The sequence below is a fragment of the Stegodyphus dumicola genome, chromosome X2, assembly GCF_044657685.1.
Source record: "Stegodyphus dumicola isolate Sdum_Otavi_A_Nest chromosome X2, ASM4465768v1".
In the NCBI taxonomy this organism is placed as follows: Eukaryota; Metazoa; Arthropoda; class Arachnida; order Araneae; family Eresidae; genus Stegodyphus; species Stegodyphus dumicola.
Window position 1 is genome coordinate 82,221,394 of NC_140781.1, and position 20,937 is coordinate 82,242,330.

Below are 20,937 nucleotides of genomic sequence, written 5' to 3' on the forward strand. Positions count from 1 at the left end.
GAAAAACAAGATACTCCTTTTTCTTTCGAAGGAATCAAAGTCATATACTAATGTAGGGATGCTCAACTTATTGTACTATAAAACCTAAACATAGGAATGAAATTTTGTCAGCTATACGAGATGCCCAATACCGAGAAATTCCGTAAATTGTAGAATAGAACCTGTGCCTGAAAACAGCCGAAAGGTAAAACATAATTCAAATGCTTTACTTTTAGCCTTGAAGCAGGTGTTCTATATTAAACTGCGTTAATTCACATACAGAATTAGTAATATAAAATCTCAAAATATTGCAAGAACCAAACACGCATTATATAAACATTAAAAATTCTATATACATTTATTAGTGTTACGAGGGTTTATTCTTAAATATTATAAGGTCCCTTTCAAAGAAATGATAGAAATTTTCACTCAGGGAAGGGACATTCTGTCTGGCTGCCAGGGTTCCATCCCAGCTTCTGTTACGAAAGTTTCATAGAAGAATTTTAAAAATCCAGAAACGAAACTTATGAAGAAATTATTGAACATACCTGGTTCTATGATTTAGCCATTCTTACAGACATAATAACTAAATCTTAAACTTGAGGAAGGGGGGGAGAACTGAAGTCTTTGAATTAAAGGGTATTATAAATTCATTTTAAATCAAAATTAATTTTGTGAAAATATTACACAAATATAAGGAATATACATTTTTACCATAATGTAATGCACGTTTCGCCACTTTGAAAATCTGGAGAACTAAAGCATGAAATATAAGAAAACTGAAACAATCATTTGGAAAATCTCATCGAGCTTAAATTAGTTTCTAAATTAGATGTTTTGAGTGTATTTAAAATTAGGCCAACTACTTCATTCACTTCAAACCCATTACATAATACTAGTATTTAAGAAAAATGGTAAATGATTGCGAATATGTTAAATAACAATTCTATTGATCTAGAAATGGAAAAAACTGATTTTCATCCTAATTAAGATGAAAAGAAAGTCCAAAAGAAACTTTCAGAGTGCTTTTCAAAACAAAGTTGAAAGTTAATCTGCAGAATTTTACTTCGATAATAATAAAACATCTCTGATCTGATTTCAAAATGAATTTTTATTTATCGAATCAATTTTGAATAGATCTTCGCAAATTGGTTAAAAAAACTTCACAATATGCCAAAATTGTTCAGATTAAGGAAAAAATATAATAAAGTATGCTTAGAACAACTAAAAAAAAGCACATTTTGAGCATCCTTAACAGAAGATAATTTGGCTCCACTAACTTTCTTTACAAGTACACATTAAATTTTTATTTACATTTAATTTTTGTTCAACACTTAACTTTCAATGGTTTTAACAGAAATAGCACTTGAGAGAGACACTCTAAATTCAGAAAAATCTGAAACAAAATTGGTTTATACACAGGCAGTGCAATTAAATTGGCCTGTTGGGAAGAGAAAACCCCGTCGGACAGGGAAAATATTAGGCCACACAGAGAAGAAAATGTTTAGCCTCCTTCTCGTAATGCGAAAGGAGGCCACTTGGGAAAAAATTACACCACAGCAGTAATTTTGAAACCACTACGAAGCAACAGAACTCTAACAAATCTCAGACTTCTGATAATTATAGTGTGATTAACAGTTCAACCTCACTTCGAATATCACAAAAGAAAACACCAATTCAGACAATTCAAAATGGAATTCAAAACCTACGAAATTAACGCATAAATGCTACCCTAAACATTAAAACATAATTTGAAGCGTTCATGTAAAATAAATAACTAGTAAAGCTCCAATATAAAGCAACATGTGAAAAGAGACGTACAAATTATAACATTCAAGCATTTCTAGTGGAAATAAAGTTGATATAAAACAAGAATTACCAGCCACAGATGTCCTTTTGCTCTGCATTATTTCTCCGTTCCTTTTCTGTCACGATCTCATGTTCTGCATTCCAAGAGTGCACAAAAATGATGACTAATTACACTAGAAGAGGCCAAAAAGGGAAAAAAGGAGTCATTAGATTTTAACTACTTTGATATTAAAGAATAATTATACACAAAGAGAAATATCTAATAATGTTTCTTAATACATAAAAGTTCAAAAGTAGCATTTTTTGTTTTAAACTCGAGCAATGTGCTACACTGTTACTAAAATCATGACTGCAGTCGATAGAAAAGCAAATGATTTTCCTAATACGACAGAAGTACAGTAAGCGAAAGGGGTTTTTAATGTATGGGTACAACATGAATAACGAAAGAAAAAAAATTTAGACAGTTATTAAGGATACACACAATAAAAGGGATAATGATCTTCGAGAAGAGTAAATAATTTCAGCACTGGTAGAATGATGGCACCAAAAGACAATAAGTCGGTAATTTTAAATCACAAATAAACAAAATAAACTTTACTGTTAGCTTTGAAGCAGGTGTTATATATTAAACTATCTTAATTCACACACAGAATTAGTGACATAACAGATCAAAATAGAGTAAGAATCAAACTCGCAATATATTAACATTAAAAAAGCTATACATATATACTTTTAAAGATTTTATTTTTAAAAAAAGGGCACAAAAACACCACTCAAAAAACAGACTTCGAAGAACATCTTGGAAACAAAAGTCATATACCATAAAAGAAATATTTCATTCCGAATTTTAACGTAAGAACCGTTTCTAATTTTGAGTTCTTTACTTAGGTACTCTCATCCAAGAGAGAGGACAGCTTAGTCCAATGTACAAGAAATTATAATGAAATATTACCAGGTCACTTTAATGAAATTATAGCAATATTTCACTCAGGGAAAGAACATATTGTCTAGCTGCCCGGGTTCGATTTAATACAGCAAATTTAATACAGCAAGCCAAAACACATCAAATGCCATTGAAATATACAGCATTTTGAAATGTGGCAAAAAATTTAAATGCAATTTCGTGGAAGAGCTATTACAATTACCTACAAACTAAAATTTTTACCAAAAATTCAAGAAAAACAAGATACTCCTTTTTCTTTCGAAGGAATCAAAGTCATATACTAATGTAGGGATGCTCAACTTATTGTACTATAAAACCTAAACATAGGAATGAAATTTTGTCAGCTATACGAGATGCCCAATACCGAGATATTCCGTAAATTGTAGAATAGAACCTGTGCCTGAAAACAGCCGAAAGGTAAAACATAATTCAAATGCTTTACTTTTAGCCTTGAAGCAGGTGTTCTATATTAAACTGTGTTAATTCACATACAGAATTAGTAATATAAAATCTCAAAATATTGCAAGAACCAAACACGCATTATATAAACATTAAAAATTCTATATACATTTATTAGTGTTACGAGGGTTTATTCTTAAATATTATAAGGTCACTTTCAAAGAAATGATAGAAATTTTCACTCAGGGAAGGGACATTCTGTCTGGCTGCCAGGGTTCCATCCCAGCTTCTGTTACGAAAGTTTCATAGAAGAATTTTAAAAATCCAGAAACGAAACTTATGAAGAAATTATTGAACATACCTGGTTCTATGATTTAGCCATTCTTACAGACATAATAACTAAATCTTAAACTTGAGGGAGGGGGGAGAACTAAAGTCTTTGAATTAAAGGGTATTATAAATTCATTTTAAATCAAAATTAATTTTGTGAAAACATTACACAAATATAAGGAATATACATTTTTACCATAATGTAATGCACGTTTCGCCACTTTGAAAATCTGGAGAACTAAAGCATGAAATATAAGAAAACTGAAACAATCATTTGGAAAATCTCATCGAGCTTAAATTAGTTTCTAAATTAGATGTTTTGAGTGTACTTAAAATTAGGCCAACTACTTCATTCACTTGAAACCCATTACATAATACTAGTATTTAAGAAAAATGGTAAATGATTGCGAATATGTTAAATAACAATTCTATTGATCTAGAAATGGAAAAAACTGATTTTCATCCTAATTAAGATCAAAAGAAAGTCCAAAAGAAGTCCAAAAGAAACTTTCAGAGTGCTTTTCAAAACAAAGTTCAAAGTTAATCTGCAGAATTTTACTTCGATAATAATAAAACATCTCTGATCTGATTTCAAAATGAATTTTTATTTATCGAATCAATTTTGAATAGATCTTCGCAAATTGGTTAAAAAAACTTCACAATATGCCAAAATTGTTCAGATTAAGGAAAAAATATAATAAAGTATGCTTAAAACAACTAAAAAAAAGCACATTTTGAGCATCCTTAACAGAAGATAATTTGGCTCCACTAACTTTCTTTACAAGTACACATTAAATTTTTATTTACATTTATTTTTTGTTCAACACTTAACTTTCAATGGTTTTAACAGAAATAGCACTTGAGAGAGACACTCTAAATTCAGAAAAATCTGAAACAAAATTGGTTTATACACAGGCAGTGCAATTAAATTGGCCTGTTGGGAAGAGAAAACCCCGTCGGACAGGGAAAATATTAGGCCACACAGAGAAGAAAATGTTTAGCCTCCTTCTCGTAATGCGAAAGGAGGCCACTTGGGAAAAAATTACACCACAGCAGTAATTTTGAAACCACTACGAAGCAACAGAACTCTAACAAATCTCAGACTTCTGATAATTATAGTGTGATTAACAGTTCAACCTCACTTCGAATATCACAAAAGAAAACACCAATTCAGACAATTCAAAATGGAATTCAAAACCTACGAAATTAACGCATAAATGCTACCCTAAACATTAAAACATAATTTGAAGCGTTCATGTAAAATAAATAACTAGTAAAGCTCCAATATAAAGCAACATGTGAAAAGAGACGTACAAATTATAACATTCAAGCATTTCTAGTGGAAATAAAGTTGATATAAAACAAGAATTACCAGCCACAGATGTCCTTTTGCTCTGCATTATTTCTCCGTTCCTTTTCTGTCACGATCTCATGTTCTGCATTCCAAGAGTGCACAAAAATAATGACAAATTACACTAGAAGAGGCCAAAAAGGGAAAAAAGGAGTCATTAGATTTTAACTACTTTTAGATTAAAGAATAATTATACACAAAGAGAAATATCTAATAATGTTTCTTAATACATAAAAGTTCAAAAGTAGCCTTTTTTGTTTTAAACTCGAGCAATGTGCTACACTGTTACTAAAATCATGACTGCAGTCGATAGAAAAGCAAATGATTTTCCTAATACGACAGAAGTACAGTAAGCGAAAGGGGTTTTTAATGTATGGGTACAACATGAATAACGAAAGAAAAAAAATTTAGACAGTTATTAAGGATACACACAATAAAAGGGATAATGATCTTCGAGAAGAGTAAATAATTTCAGCACTGGTAGAATGATGGCACCAAAAGACAATAAGTCGGTAATTTTAAATCACAAATAAACAAAATAAACTTTACTGTTAGCTTTGAAGCAGGTGTTATATATTAAACTATCTTAATTCACACACAGAATTAGTGACATAACAGATCAAAATAGAGTAAGAATCAAACTCGCAATATATTAACATTAAAAAAGCTATACATATATACTTTTAAAGATTTTATTTTTAAAAAAAGGGCACAAAAACACCACTCTAAAAACAGACTTCGAAGAACATCTTGGAAACAAAAGTCATATACCATAAAAGAAATATTTCATTCCGAATTTTAACGTAAGAACCGTTTCTAATTTTGAGTTCTTTACTTAGGTACTCTCATCCAAGAGAGAGGACAGGTTAGTCCAATGTACAAGAAATTATAATGAAATATTACCAGGTCACTTTAATGAAATTATAGCAATATTTCACTCAGGGAAAGAACATATTGTCTAGCTGCCCGGGTTCGATTTAATACAGCAAATTTAATACAGCAAGCCAAAACACATCAAATGCCATTGAAATATACAGCATTTTGAAATGTGGCAAAAAATTTAAATGCAATTTCGTGGAAGAGCTATTACAATTACCTACAAACTAAAATTTTTACCAAAAATTCAAGAAAAACAAGATACTCCTTTTTCTTTCGAAGGAATCAAAGTCATATACTAATGTAGGGATGCTCAACTTATTGTACTATAAAACCTAAACATAGGAATGAAATTTTGTCAGCTATGCGAGATGCCCAATACCGAGAAATTCCGTAAATTGTAGAATAGAACCTGTGTCTGAAAACAGCCGAAAGGTAAAACATAATTCAAATGCTTTACTTTTAGCCTTGAAGCAGGTGTTCTATATTAAACTGTGTTAACTCACATACAGAGTTAGTAACTTAAATCTCAAAATATTGCAAGAACCAAACACGCATTATATAAACATTAAAAATTCTATATACATTTATTAGTGTTACGAGGGTTTATTCTTAAATATTATAAGGTCACTTTCAAAGAAATGATAGAAATTTTCACTCAGGGAAGGGACATTCTGTCTGGCTGCCAGGGTTCCATCCCAGCTTCTGTTACGAAAGTTTCATAGAAGAATTTTAAAAATCCAGAAACGAAACTTATGAAGAAATTATTGAACATACCTGGTTCTATGATTTAGCCATTCTTACAGACATAATAACTAAATCTTAAACTTGAGGGAGGGGGGGAGAACTGAAGTCTTTGAATTAAAGGGTATTATAAATTCATTTTAAATCAAAATTAATTTTGTGAAAATATTACACAAATATAAGGAATATACATTTTTACCATAATGTAATGCACGTTTCGCCACTTTGAAAATCTGGAGAACTAAAGCATGAAATATAAGAAAACTGAAACAATCATTTGGAAAATCTCATCGAGCTTAAATTAGTTTCTAAATTAGATGTTTTGAGTGTATTTAAAATTAGGCCAACTACTTCATTCACTTCAAACCCATTACATAATACTAGTATTTAAGAAAAATGGTAAATGATTGCGAATATGTTAAATAACAATTCTATTGATCTAGAAATGGAAAAAACTGATTTTCATCCTAATTAAGATCAAAAGAAAGTCCAAAAGAAACTTTCAGAGTGCTTTTCAAAACAAAGTTCAAAGTTAATCTGCAGAATTTTACTTCGATAATAATAAAACATCTCTGATCTGATTTCAAAATGAATTTTTATTTATCGAATCAATTTTGAATAGATCTTCGCAAATTGGTTAAAAAAACTTCACAATATGCCAAAATTGTTCAGATTAAGGAAAAAATATAATAAAGTATGCTTAAAACAACTAAAAAAAAGCATATTTTGAGCATCCTTAACAGAAGAAAATTTGGCTCCACTAACTTTCTTTACAAGTACACATTAAATTTTTATTTACATTTATTTTTTGTTCAACACTTAACTTTCAATGGTTTTAACAGAAATAGCACTTGAGAGAGACACTCTAAATTCAGAAAAATCTGAAACAAAATTGGTTTATACACAGGCAGTGCAATTAAATTGGCCTGTTGGGAAGAGAAAACCCCGTCGGACAGGGAAAATATTAGGCCACACAGAGAAGAAATTGTTTAGCCTCCTTCTCGTAATGCGAAAGGAGGCCACTTGGGAAAAAATTACACCACAGCAGTAATTTTGAAACCACTACGAAGCAACAGAACTCTAACAAATCTCAGACTTCTGATAATTATAGTGTGATTAACAGTTCAACCTCACTTCGAATATTACAAAAGAAAACACCAATTCAGACAATTCAAAATGGAATTCAAAACCTACGAAATTAACGCATAAATGCTACCCTAAACATTAAAACATAATTTGAAGCGTTCATGTAAAATAAATAACTAGTAAAGCTCCAATATAAAGCAACATGTGAAAAGAGACGTACAAATTATAACATTCAAGCATTTCTAGTGGAAATAAAGTTGATATAAAACAAGAATTACCAGCCACAGATGTCCTTTTGCTCTGCATTATTTCTCCGTTCCTTTTCTGTCACGATCTCATGTTCTGCATTCCAAGAGTGCACAAAAATGATGACAAATTACACTAGAAGAGGCCAAAAAGGGAAAAAAGGAGTCATTAGATTTTAACTACTTTGATATTAAAGAATAATTATACACAAAGAGAAATATCTAATAATGTTTCTTAATACATAAAAGTTCAAAAGTAGCCTTTTTTGTTTTAAACTCGAGCAATGTGCTACACTGTTACTAAAATCATGACTGCAGTCGATAGAAAAGCAAATGATTTTCCTAATACGACAGAAGTACAGTAAGCGAAAGGGGTTTTTAATGTATGGGTACAACATGAATAACGAAAGAAAAAAAATTTAGACAGTTATTAAGGATACACACAATAAAAGGGATAATGATCTTCGAGAAGAGTAAATAATTTCAGCACTGGTAGAATGATGGCACCAAAAGACAATAAGTCGGTAATTTTAAATCACAAATAAACAAAATAAACTTTACTGTTAGCTTTGAAGCAGGTGTTATATATTAAACTATCTTAATTCACACACAGAATTAGTGACATAACAGATCAAAATAGAGTAAGAATCAAACTCGCAATATATTAACATTAAAAAAGCTATACATATATACTTTTAAAGATTTTATTTTTAAAAAAAGGGCACAAAAACACCACTCTAAAAACAGACTTCGAAGAACATCTTGGAAACAAAAGTCATATACCATAAAAGAAATATTTCATTCTGAATTTTAACGTAAGAACCGTTTCTAATTTTGAGTTCTTTACTTAGGTACTCTCATCCAAGAGAGAGGACAGGTTAGTCCAATGTACAAGAAATTATAATGAAATATTACCAGGTCACTTTAATGAAATTATAGCAATATTTCACTCAGGGAAAGAACATATTGTCTAGCTGCCCGGGTTCGATTTAATACAGCAAATTTAATACAGCAAGCCAAAACACATCAAATGCCATTGAAATATACAGCATTTTGAAATGTGGCAAAAAATTTAAATGCAATTTCGTGGAAGAGCTATTACAATTACCTACAAACTAAAATTTTTACCAAAAATTCAAGAAAAACAAGATACTCCTTTTTCTTTCGAAGGAATCAAAGTCATATACTAATGTAGGGATGCTCAACTTATTGTACTATAAAACCTAAACATAGGAATGAAATTTTGTCAGCTATGCGAGATGCCCAATACCGAGAAATTCCGTAAATTGTAGAATAGAACCTGTGTCTGAAAACAGCCGAAAGGTAAAACATAATTCAAATGCTTTACTTTTAGCCTTGAAGCAGGTGTTCTATATTAAACTGTGTTAACTCACATACAGAGTTAGTAACTTAAATCTCAAAATATTGCAAGAACCAAACACGCATTATATAAACATTAAAAATTCTATATACATTTATTAGTGTTACGAGGGTTTATTCTTAAATATTATAAGGTCACTTTCAAAGAAATGATAGAAATTTTCACTCAGGGAAGGGACATTCTGTCTGGCTGCCAGGGTTCCATCCCAGCTTCTGTTACGAAAGTTTCATAGAAGAATTTTAAAAATCCAGAAACGAAACTTATGAAGAAATTATTGAACATACCTGGTTCTATGATTTAGCCATTCTTACAGACATAATAACTAAATCTTAAACTTGAGGGAGGGGGGGAGAACTGAAGTCTTTGAATTAAAGGGTATTATAAATTCATTTTAAATCAAAATTAATTTTGTGAAAATATTACACAAATATAAGGAATATACATTTTTACCATAATGTAATGCACGTTTCGCCACTTTGAAAATCTGGAGAACTAAAGCATGAAATATAAGAAAACTGAAACAATCATTTGGAAAATCTCATCGAGCTTAAATTAGTTTCTAAATTAGATGTTTTGAGTGTATTTAAAATTAGGCCAACTACTTCATTCACTTCAAACCCATTACATAATACTAGTATTTAAGAAAAATGGTAAATGATTGCGAATATGTTAAATAACAATTCTATTGATCTAGAAATGGAAAAAACTGATTTTCATCCTAATTAAGATCAAAAGAAAGTCCAAAAGAAACTTTCAGAGTGCTTTTCAAAACAAAGTTCAAAGTTAATCTGCAGAATTTTACTTCGATAATAATAAAACATCTCTGATCTGATTTCAAAATGAATTTTTATTTATCGAATCAATTTTGAATAGATCTTCGCAAATTGGTTAAAAAAACTTCACAATATGCCAAAATTGTTCAGATTAAGGAAAAAATATAATAAAGTATGCTTAAAACAACTAAAAAAAAGCATATTTTGAGCATCCTTAACAGAAGAAAATTTGGCTCCACTAACTTTCTTTACAAGTACACATTAAATTTTTATTTACATTTATTTTTTGTTCAACACTTAACTTTCAATGGTTTTAACAGAAATAGCACTTGAGAGAGACACTCTAAATTCAGAAAAATCTGAAACAAAATTGGTTTATACACAGGCAGTGCAATTAAATTGGCCTGTTGGGAAGAGAAAACCCCGTCGGACAGGGAAAATATTAGGCCACACAGAGAAGAAATTGTTTAGCCTCCTTCTCGTAATGCGAAAGGAGGCCACTTGGGAAAAAATTACACCACAGCAGTAATTTTGAAACCACTACGAAGCAACAGAACTCTAACAAATCTCAGACTTCTGATAATTATAGTGTGATTAACAGTTCAACCTCACTTCGAATATTACAAAAGAAAACACCAATTCAGACAATTCAAAATGGAATTCAAAACCTACGAAATTAACGCATAAATGCTACCCTAAACATTAAAACATAATTTGAAGCGTTCATGTAAAATAAATAACTAGTAAAGCTCCAATATAAAGCAACATGTGAAAAGAGACGTACAAATTATAACATTCAAGCATTTCTAGTGGAAATAAAGTTGATATAAAACAAGAATTACCAGCCACAGATGTCCTTTTGCTCTGCATTATTTCTCCGTTCCTTTTCTGTCACGATCTCATGTTCTGCATTCCAAGAGTGCACAAAAATGATGACAAATTACACTAGAAGAGGCCAAAAAGGGAAAAAAGGAGTCATTAGATTTTAACTACTTTGATATTAAAGAATAATTATACACAAAGAGAAATATCTAATAATGTTTCTTAATACATAAAAGTTCAAAAGTAGCCTTTTTTGTTTTAAACTCGAGCAATGTGCTACACTGTTACTAAAATCATGACTGCAGTCGATAGAAAAGCAAATGATTTTCCTAATACGACAGAAGTACAGTAAGCGAAAGGGGTTTTTAATGTATGGGTACAACATGAATAACGAAAGAAAAAAAATTTAGACAGTTATTAAGGATACACACAATAAAAGGGATAATGATCTTCGAGAAGAGTAAATAATTTCAGCACTGGTAGAATGATGGCACCAAAAGACAATAAGTCGGTAATTTTAAATCACAAATAAACAAAATAAACTTTACTGTTAGCTTTAAAGCAGGTGTTATATATTAAACTATCTTAATTCACACACAGAATTAGTGACATAACAGATCAAAATAGAGTAAGAATCAAACTCGCAATATATTAACATTAAAAAAGCTATACATATATACTTTTAAAGATTTTATTTTTAAAAAAAGGGCACAAAAACACCACTCTAAAAACAGACTTCGAAGAACATCTTGGAAACAAAAGTCATATACCATAAAAGAAATATTTCATTCCGAATTTTAACGTAAGAACCGTTTCTAATTTTGAGTTCTTTACTTAGGTACTCTCATCCAAGAGAGAGGACAGGTTAGTCCAATGTACAAGAAATTATAATGAAATATTACCAGGTCACTTTAATGAAATTATAGCAATATTTCACTCAGGGAAAGAACATATTGTCTAGCTGCCCGGGTTCGATTTAATACAGCAAATTTAATACAGCAAGCCAAAACACATCAAATGCCATTGAAATATACAGCATTTTGAAATGTGGCAAAAAATTTAAATGCAATTTCGTGGAAGAGCTATTACAATTACCTACAAACTAAAATTTTTACCAAAAATTCAAGAAAACCAAGATACTCCTTTTTCTTTCGAAGGAATCAAAGTCATATACTAATGTAGGGATGCTCAACTTATTGTACTATAAAACCTAAACATAGGAATGAAATTTTGTCAGCTATGCGAGATGCCCAATACCGAGAAATTCCGTAAATTGTAGAATAGAACCTGTGTCTGAAAACAGCCGAAAGGTAAAACATAATTCAAATGCTTTACTTTTAGCCTTGAAGCAGGTGTTCTATATTAAACTGTGTTAACTCACATACAGAGTTAGTAACTTAAATCTCAAAATATTGCAAGAACCAAACACGCATTATATAAACATTAAAAATTCTATATACATTTATTAGTGTTACGAGGGTTTATTCTTAAATATTATAAGGTCACTTTCAAAGAAATGATAGAAATTTTCACTCAGGGAAGGGACATTCTGTCTGGCTGCCAGGGTTCCATCCCAGCTTCTGTTACGAAAGTTTCATAGAAGAATTTTAAAAATCCAGAAACGAAACTTATGAAGAAATTATTGAACATACCTGGTTCTATGATTTAGCCATTCTTACAGACATAATAACTAAATCTTAAACTTGAGGGAGGGGGGGAGAACTGAAGTCTTTGAATTAAAGGGTATTATAAATTCATTTTAAATCAAAATTAATTTTGTGAAAATATTACACAAATATAAGGAATATACATTTTTACCATAATGTAATGCACGTTTCGCCACTTTGAAAATCTGGAGAACTAAAGCATGAAATATAAGAAAACTGAAACAATCATTTGGAAAATCTCATCGAGCTTAAATTAGTTTCTAAATTAGATGTTTTGAGTGTATTTAAAATTAGGCCAACTACTTCATTCACTTCAAACCCATTACATAATACTAGTATTTAAGAAAAATGGTAAATGATTGCGAATATGTTAAATAACAATTCTATTGATCTAGAAATGGAAAAAACTGATTTTCATCCTAATTAAGATCAAAAGAAAGTCCAAAAGAAACTTTCAGAGTGCTTTTCAAAACAAAGTTCAAAGTTAATCTGCAGAATTTTACTTCGATAATAATAAAACATCTCTGATCTGATTTCAAAATGAATTTTTATTTATCGAATCAATTTTGAATAGATCTTCGCAAATTGGTTAAAAAAACTTCACAATATGCCAAAATTGTTCAGATTAAGGAAAAAATATAATAAAGTATGCTTAAAACAACTAAAAAAAAGCATATTTTGAGCATCCTTAACAGAAGAAAATTTGGCTCCACTAACTTTCTTTACAAGTACACATTAAATTTTTATTTACATTTATTTTTTGTTCAACACTTAACTTTCAATGGTTTTAACAGAAATAGCACTTGAGAGAGACACTCTAAATTCAGAAAAATCTGAAACAAAATTGGTTTATACACAGGCAGTGCAATTAAATTGGCCTGTTGGGAAGAGAAAACCCCGTCGGACAGGGAAAATATTAGGCCACACAGAGAAGAAATTGTTTAGCCTCCTTCTCGTAATGCGAAAGGAGGCCACTTGGGAAAAAATTACACCACAGCAGTAATTTTGAAACCACTACGAAGCAACAGAACTCTAACAAATCTCAGACTTCTGATAATTATAGTGTGATTAACAGTTCAACCTCACTTCGAATATTACAAAAGAAAACACCAATTCAGACAATTCAAAATGGAATTCAAAACCTACGAAATTAACGCATAAATGCTACCCTAAACATTAAAACATAATTTGAAGCGTTCATGTAAAATAAATAACTAGTAAAGCTCCAATATAAAGCAACATGTGAAAAGAGACGTACAAATTATAACATTCAAGCATTTCTAGTGGAAATAAAGTTGATATAAAACAAGAATTACCAGCCACAGATGTCCTTTTGCTCTGCATTATTTCTCCGTTCCTTTTCTGTCACGATCTCATGTTCTGCATTCCAAGAGTGCACAAAAATGATGACAAATTACACTAGAAGAGGCCAAAAAGGGAAAAAAGGAGTCATTAGATTTTAACTACTTTGATATTAAAGAATAATTATACACAAAGAGAAATATCTAATAATGTTTCTTAATACATAAAAGTTCAAAAGTAGCCTTTTTTGTTTTAAACTCGAGCAATGTACTACACTGTTACTAAAATCATGACTGCAGTCGATAGAAAAGCAAATGATTTTCCTAATACGACAGAAGTACAGTAAGCGAAAGGGGTTTTTAATGTATGGGTACAACATGAATAACGAAAGAAAAAAAATTTAGACAGTTATTAAGGATACACACAATAAAAGGGATAATGATCTTCGAGAAGAGTAAATAATTTCAGCACTGGTAGAATGATGGCACCAAAAGACAATAAGTCGGTAATTTTAAATCACAAATAAACAAAATAAACTTTACTGTTAGCTTTGAAGCAGGTGTTATATATTAAACTATCTTAATTCACACACAGAATTAGTGACATAACAGATCAAAATAGAGTAAGAATCAAACTCGCAATATATTAACATTAAAAAAGCTATACATATATACTTTTAAAGATTTTATTTTTAAAAAAAGGGCACAAAAACACCACTCTAAAAACAGACTTCGAAGAACATCTTGGAAACAAAAGTCATATACCATAAAAGAAATATTTCATTCCGAATTTTAACGTAAGAACCATTTCTAATTTTGAGTTCTTTACTTAGGTACTCCCATCCAAGAGAGAGGACAGCTTAGTCCAATGTACAAGAAATTATAATGAAATATTACCAGGTCACTTTAATGAAATTATAGCAATATTTCACTCAGGGAAAGAACATATTGTCTAGCTGCCCGGGTTCGATTTAATACAGCAAATTTAATACAGCAAGCCAAAACACATCAAATGCCATTGAAATATACAGCATTTTGAAATGTGGCAAAAAATTTAAATGCAATTTCGTGGAAGAGCTATTACAATTACCTATAAACTAAAATTTTTACCAAAAATTCAAGAAAACCAAGATACTCCTTTTTCTTTCCAAGGAATCAAAGTCATATACTAATGTAGGGATCCTCAACTTATTGTACTATAAAACCTAAACATAGGAATGAAATTTTGTCAGCTATGCGAGATGCCCAATACCGAGAAATTCTGTAAATTGTAGAATAGAACCTGTGTCTGAAAACAGCCGAAAGGTAAAACATAATTCAAATACTTTACTTTTAGCCTTGAAGCAGGTGTTCTATATTAAACTGTGTTAATTCACATACAGAATTAGTAACTTAAATCTCAAAATATTGCAAGAACCAAACACGCATTATATAAACATTAAAAATTCTATATACGTTTATTAGTGTTACGAGGGTTTATTCTTAAATATTATAAGGTCACTTTCAAAGAAATGATAGAAATTTTCACTCAGGGAAGGGACATTCTGTCTGGCTGCCAGGGTTCCATCCCAGCTTCTGTTACGAAAGTTTCATAGAAGAATTTTAAAAATCCAGAAACGAAACTTATGAAGAAATTATTGAACATACCTGGTTCTATGATTTAGCCATTCTTACAGACATAATAACTAAATCTTAAACTTGAGGGAGGGGGGGAGAACTAAAGTCTTTGAATTAAAGGGTATTTTAAATTCATTTTAAATCAAAATTAATTTTGTGAAAATATTACACAAATATAAGGAATATACATTTTTACCATAATGTAATGCACGTTTCGCCACTTTGAAAATCTGGAGAACTAAAGCATGAAATATAAGAAAACTGAAACAATCATTTGGAAAATCTCATCGAGCTTAAATTAGTTTCTAAATTAGATGTTTTGAGTGTATTTAAAATTAGGCCAACTACTTCATTCACTTCAAACCCATTACATAATACTAGTATTTAAGAAAAATGGTAAATGATTGCGAATATGTTAAATAACAATTCTATTGATCTAGAAATGGAAAAAACTGATTTTCATCCTAATTAAGATCAAAAGAAAGTCCAAAAGAAGTCCAAAAGAAACTTTCAGAGTGCTTTTCAAAACAAAGTTGAAAGTTAATCTGCAGAATTTTACTTCGATAATAATAAAACATCTCTGATCTGATTTCAAAATGAATTTTTATTTATCGAATCAATTTTGAATAGATCTTCGCAAATTGGTTAAAAAAACTTCACAATATGCCAAAATTGTTCAGATTAAGGAAAAAATATAATAAAGTATGCTTAAAACAACTAAAAAAAAAGCACATTTTGAGCATCCTTAACAGAAGATAATTTGGCTCCACTAACTTTCTTTACAAGTACACATTAAATTTTTATTTACATTTATTTTTTGTTCAACACTTAACTTTCAATGGTTTTAACAGAAATAGCACTTGAGAGAGACACTCTAAATTCAGAAAAATCTGAAACAAAATTGGTTTATACACAGGCAGTGCAATTAAATTGGCCTGTTGGGAAGAGAAAACCCCGTCGGACAGGGGAAATATTAGGCCACACAGAGAAGAAAATGTTTAGCCTCCTTCTCGTAATGCGAAAGGAGGCCACTTGGGAAAAAATTACACCACAGCAGTAATTTTGAAACCACTACGAAGCAACAGAACTCTAACAAATCTCAGACTTCTGATAATTATAGTGTGATTAACAGTTCAACCTCACTTCGAATATTACAAAAGAAAACACCAATTCAGACAATTCAAAATGGAATTCAAAACCTACGAAATTAACGCATAAATGCTACCCTAAACATTAAAACATAATTTGAAGCGTTCATGTAAAATAAATAACTAGTAAAGCTCCAATATAAAGCAACATGTGAAAAGAGACGTACAAATTATAACATTCAAGCATTTCTAGTGGAAATAAAGTTGATATAAAACAAGAATTACCAGCCACAGATGTCCTTTTGCTCTGCATTATTTCTCCGTTCCTTTTCTGTCACGATCTCATGTTCTGCATTCCAAGAGTGCACAAAAATGATGACAAATTACACTAGAAGAGGCCAAAAAGGGAAAAAAGGAGTCATTAGATTTTAACTACTTTGATATTAAAGAATAATTATACACAAAGAGAAATATCTAATAATGTTTCTTAATACATAAAAGTTCAAAAGTAGCCTTTTTTGTTTTAAACTCGAGCAATGTGCTACACTGTTACTAAAATCATGACTGCAGTCGATAGAAAAGCAAATGATTTTCCTAATACGACAGAAGTACAGTAAGCGAAAGGGGTTTTTAATGTATGGGTACAACATGAATAACGAAAGAAAAAAAATTTAGACAGTTATTACGGATACACACAATAAAAGGGATAATGATCTTCGAGAAGAGTAAATAATTTCAGCACTGGTAGAATGATGGCACCAAAAGACAATAAGTCGGTAATTTTAAATCACAAATAAACAAAATAAACTTTACTGTTAGCTTTGAAGCAGGTGTTATATATTAAACTATCTTAATTCACACACAGAATTAGTGACATAACAGATCAAAATAGAGTAAGAATCAAACTCGCAATATATTAACATTAAAAGAGCTATACATATATACTTTTAAAGATTTTATTTTTAAAAAAAGGGCACAAAAACACCACTCTAAAAACAGACTTCGAAGAACATCTTGGAAACAAAAGTCATATACCATAAAAGAAATATTTCATTCCGAATTTTAACGTAAGAACCGTTTCTAATTTTGAGTTCTTTACTTAGGTACTCTCATCCAAGAGAGAGGACAGCTTAGTCCAATGTACAAGAAATTATAATGAAATATTACCAGGTCACTTTAATGAAATTATAGCAATATTTCACTCAGGGAAAGAACATATTGTCTAGCTGCCCGGGTTCGATTTAATACAGCAAATTTAATACAGCAAGCCAAAACACATCAAATGCCATTGAAACATACAGCATTTTGAAATGTGGCAAAAAATTTAAATGCAATTTCATGGAAGAGCTATTACAATTACCTACAAACTAAAATTTTTACCAAAAATTCAAGAAAACCAAGATACTCCTTTTTCTTTCGAAGGAATCAAAGTCATATACTAATGTAGGGATGCTCAACTTATTGTACTATAAAACCTAAACATAGGAATGAAATTTTGTCAGCTATGCGAGATGCCCAATACCGAGAAATTCCGTAAATTGTAGAATAGAACCTGTGTCTGAAAACAGCCGAAAGGTAAAACATAATTCAAATACTTTACTTTTAGCCTTGAAGCAGGTGTTCTATATTAAACTGTGTTAATTCACATACAGAATTAGTAACTTAAATCTCAAAATATTGCAAGAACCAAACACGCATTATATAAACATTAAAAATTCTATATACATTTATTAGTGTCACGAGGGTTTATTCTTAAATATTATAAGGTCACTTTCAAAGAAATGATAGAAATTTTCACTCAGGGAAGGGACATTCTGTCTGGCTGCCAGGGTTCCATCCCAGCTTCTGTTACGAAAGTTTCATAGAAGAATTTTAAAAATCCAGAAACGAAACTTATGAAGAAATTATTGAACATACCTGGTTCCATGATTTAGCCATTCTTACAGACATAATAACTAAATCTTAAACTTGAGGGAGGGGGGGAGAACTAAAGTCTTTGAATTAAAGGGTATTTTAAATTCATTTTAAATCAAAATTAATTTTGTGAAAATATTACACAAATATAAGGAATATACATTTTTACCATAATGTAATGCACGTTTCGCCACTTTGAAAATCTGGAGAACTAAAGCATCAAATATAAGAAAACTGAAACAATCATTTGGAAAATCTCATCGAGCTTAAATTAGTTTCTAAATTAGATGTTTTGAGTGTATTTCAAATTAGGCCAACTACTTCATTCACTTCAAACCCATTACATAATACTAGTATTTAAGAAAAATGGTAAATGATTGTGAATATGTTAAATAACAATTCTATTGATCTAGAAATGGAAAAAACTGATTTTCATCCTAATTAAGATCAAAAGAAAGTCCAAAAGAAGTCCAAAAGAAACTTTCAGAGTGCTTTTCAAAACAAACTTGAAAGTTAATCTGCAGAATTTTACTTCGATAATAATAAAACATCTCTGATCTGATTTCAAAATGAATTTTTATTTATCGAATCAATTTTGAATAGATCTTCGCAAATTGGTTAAAAAAACTTCACAATATGCCAAAATTGTTCAGATTAAGGAAAAAATATAATAAAGTATGCTTAAAACAACTAAAAAAAAGCACATTTTGAGCATCCTTAACAGAAGATAATTTGGCTCCACTAACTTTTTTACAAGTACACATTAAATTTTTATTTACATTTATTTTTTGTTCAACACTTAACTTTCAATGGTTTTAACAGAAATAGCACTTGAGAGAGACACTCTAAATTCAGAAAAATCTGAAACAAAATTGGTTTATACACAGGCAGTGCAATTAAATTGGCCTGTTGGGAAGAGAAAACCCCGTTGGACAGGGAAAATATTAGGCCACACAGAGAAGAAAATGTTTAGCCTCCTTCTCGTAATGCGAAAGGAGGCCACTTGGGAAAAAATTACACCACAGCAGTAATTTTGAAACCACTACGAAGCAACAGAACTCTAACAAATCTCAGACTTCTGATAATTATAGTGTGATTAACAGCTCAACCTCACTTCGAATATTACAAAAGAAAACACCAATTCAGACAATTCAAAATGGAATTCAAAACCTACGAAATTAACGCATAAATGCTACCCTAAACATTAAAACATAATTTGAAGCGTTCATGTAAAATAAATAACTAGTAAAGCTCCAATATAAAGCAACATGTGAAAAGAGACGTACAAATTATAACATTCAAGCATTTCTAGTTGAAATAAAGTTGATATAAAACAAGAATTACCAGCCACAGATGTCCTTTTGCTCTGCATTATTTCTCCGTTCCTTTTCTGTCACGATCTCATGTTCTGCATTCCAAGAGTGCACAAAAATGATGACAAATTACAATAGAAGAGGCCAAAATGGGAAAAAAGGAGTCATTAGATTTTAACTACTTTGATATTAAAGAATAATTATACACAAAGAGAAATATCTAATAATGTTTCTTAATACATAAAAGTTCAAAAGTAGCCTTTCTTGTTTTAAACTCGAGCAATGTGCTACACTGTTACTAAAATCATGACTGCAGTCGATAGAAAAGCAAATGATTTTCCTAATACGACAGAAGTACAGTAAGCGAAAGGGGTTTTTAATGTATGGGTACAACATGAATAATGAAAGAAAAAAAATTTAGACAGTTATTATGGATACACACAATGAAAGGGATAATGATCTTCGAGAAGAGTAAATAATTTCAGCACTGGTAGAATGATGGCACCAAAAGACAATAAGTCGGTAATTTTAAATCACAAATAAACAAAGTAAACTTTACTGTTAGCTTTGAAGCAGGTGTTATATATTAAACTATCTTAATTCACACACAGAATTAGTAACAAAACAGATCAAAATAGAGTAAGAATCAAACTCGCAATATATTAACATTAAAAAAAGCTATACATATATACTTTTAAAGATTTTATTTTTTAAAAAAGGGCACAAAAACACCACTCTAAAAACAGACTTCGAAGAACATCTTGGAAACAAAAGTCATATACCATAAAAGAAATATTTCATTCCGAATTTTAACGTAAGAACCGTTTCTAATTTTGAGTTCTTTACTTAGGTACTCTCATCCAAGAGAGAGGACAGCTTAGTCCAATGTACAAGAAATTATAATGAAATATTACCAGGTCACTTTAATGAAATTATAGCAATATTTCACTCAGGGAAAGAACATATTGTCTAGCTGCCTGGGTTCGATTTAATACAGCAAATTTAATACAGCAAGCCAAAACACATCAAATGCCATTGAAATATACAGCATTTTGAAATGTGGCAAAAAATTTAAATGCAATTTCGTGGAAGAGCTATTACAATTACCTACAAACTAAAAATTTTACCAAAAATTCAAGAAAACCAAGATACTCCTTTTTCTTTCGAAGGAATCAAAGTCATATACTAATGTAGGGATGCTCAACTTATTGTACTATAAAACCTAAACATAGGAATGAAATTTTGTCAGCTATGCGAGATGCCCAATACCGAGAAATTCCGTAAATTGTAGAATAGAAC